This window comes from Scomber scombrus, chromosome 1 (genome assembly GCF_963691925.1).
Source record: "Scomber scombrus chromosome 1, fScoSco1.1, whole genome shotgun sequence".
Lineage (NCBI taxonomy): Eukaryota > Metazoa > Chordata > Actinopteri > Scombriformes > Scombridae > Scomber > Scomber scombrus.
Window position 1 is genome coordinate 35,073,115 of NC_084970.1, and position 2,093 is coordinate 35,075,207.

The window sequence follows — 2,093 nt, forward strand, 5'->3', positions numbered from 1 at the left end:
GCATTCTGCAGCGATGCCATGCAGAAACCTCTGGTATGCACGTAGTTGGTCAGAGGTTCATCCTACTGCAAGATAATGACCCAAAACATAAGTCCAAGCTTTGCCAGAACTACCTTAGGAAAAAAGACCAAGATGGTGAGCTTGAAAAAAAAAATTCGATAAAAAACTGGAAAAATTGGGGTGTTCTAAAACTTTTGACCGGTATTATATATATACTTAATTTATAGCACTTTTCAAATACAAAGTGCATATAACTAAACAAAATATTTAACCTTCATGCAACCCTGCGTCCTCATATGCGGACATCACATTTTGGGTTTGCTGGACTTTATACTTCATTCTGCCTCGCTTTGACCTGTTTTCCCCGTTTGTAGACGTTTTTATGCCACCTAGTGGTTGCAAAAGCACATTACATCAATCAGTGTAGAAATGGGAAAGGCAGGCATCTTGGCCAACTCCATCAACAGCTGATCCCCAGACAAAAGTGGAGACCAGGTACAGAACTTTATCAAATTGTACAGTTGAAACTTGTTTATCAACACACAAAGTAAAACATTTGTTCTCAATCTTTCAATATAGTTCAAATTAATTTTGTCATACCTTATTATAAAAGTACCAAAATGCTTGTAACCTTTGCTGACACTATTTCCCATCTGCCCCATTGAGGTTTTTATGATATATACATCTCACAATTTGGCCTCAAAAATTGGGAGATGGCTACATTTTGTTCTGCCCTATTCTTCTTTATAGGACTGCGTCATTAGATTAAGTTGTGTATAGTGTGTTCAATCTCAATTCTCATTATTATTATTATTATTATTATCTGTTTTTGATGTTGTGATTTGAGTGTTTTTAGCTTTTCTTTTCTTTTTTTTTCCACCTTTGAAACGATATGCGTGTGAATGAGGGTTTTTTTTTGCTTTTTAGTTATGCTTTCTTCTTTAAAGACAATATTTAAAAGAATTTTAATTTAATTATTTGAAGGTAAGGTAGCTGGATGACCTAACCAATAAAAATATTAAAGTTAAACTGGGTCCTTGTTTTTCTTTGGGGTTCATGACAACGACAAAATACACTTTCAGGGGCAATAACTATTATAAACTATTTCTTTAGTAGTTCCAGTGAAATGTGACCGCACCTGTTAAAATGAGACATCGGTCTGCTCCCTCTGTGGATTATGACCACATGAACAAAGTAGTAGCATCAGCCATTTTCAGATACTTTGGGTAGATTATAATAATAATAATAATAATAATACTAGTACTGCATCAGATTATGTAAGAGTCATGGTTTGGGTTTTTTAATAATAAAAATACACTGAATTTTGTAAAGTGTAGTAGATGAATTAATGTTTTATTAGAATATCATCCATGAAAGAAATAAAAACAATACGACAATACTTATAAATAATATTAGTATGGTTAAAAACATGAGGTCATGGGTTTGAATATTTCTCTCGTTAACATCACGTAGCTTCAAATCACTGCTGGAAGAGGTTTTAATTATTTGAAGGTAAAGTAGCTGGATGACCCAACCAATAGAAATATAAAAATGAAACCAGGTCCTTTTTTTCCCCTTTTTCTTTCGGCTGTGAAGAGTGTTGACGTGTGAAACTGCTTGACAACAACAAAATACACATTCAGGGGGAAGAAAAACTGTTAATTGACCACAGACATCACTGTGAACTTTATATATCGGAAGTATGTCTTAAGTGGTTCCAGTAAATTGTGACCGCATCTGTTGCATCGGTCTTGCATCGGTCTGCTCCCTCTCTGTGGTTTATGACTCATATACTTTAACTACATGCTCGTAATACTGTACTTATGAACTTTTACTATTTGTTATTATTATAATTACTGTAATTATAAAAATTTAAGCTTCAGATTTCTGTTTGTTTATTTGTAATACTATCTAAATTAATTCTCAGTGATCTTTGTATTTCTGTCTCAACAGGTTTTATTCTTGGAAACCAACACAGAAGTTCACATCAACATTTATTTATATTATTATGGACATTTCAAAATTTACAGTCATATTTGAGTAGAAGAATGTGTATTCACATGGAAGGTATTGTGGTCCTTTCCCGTCTTTTA

The 2,093-nt window shown here is 33.3% G+C and overlaps 1 long non-coding RNA gene across 1 annotated transcript in view; it reads left to right on the forward strand.

The window, feature by feature from the left end:
* Positions 1 to 2,093, forward strand: part of LOC133987584 (uncharacterized) — a 54,442-nt gene that overhangs the window by 45,887 nt on the left and 6,462 nt on the right. The gene's annotated exons all lie outside the window — the stretch shown is intronic.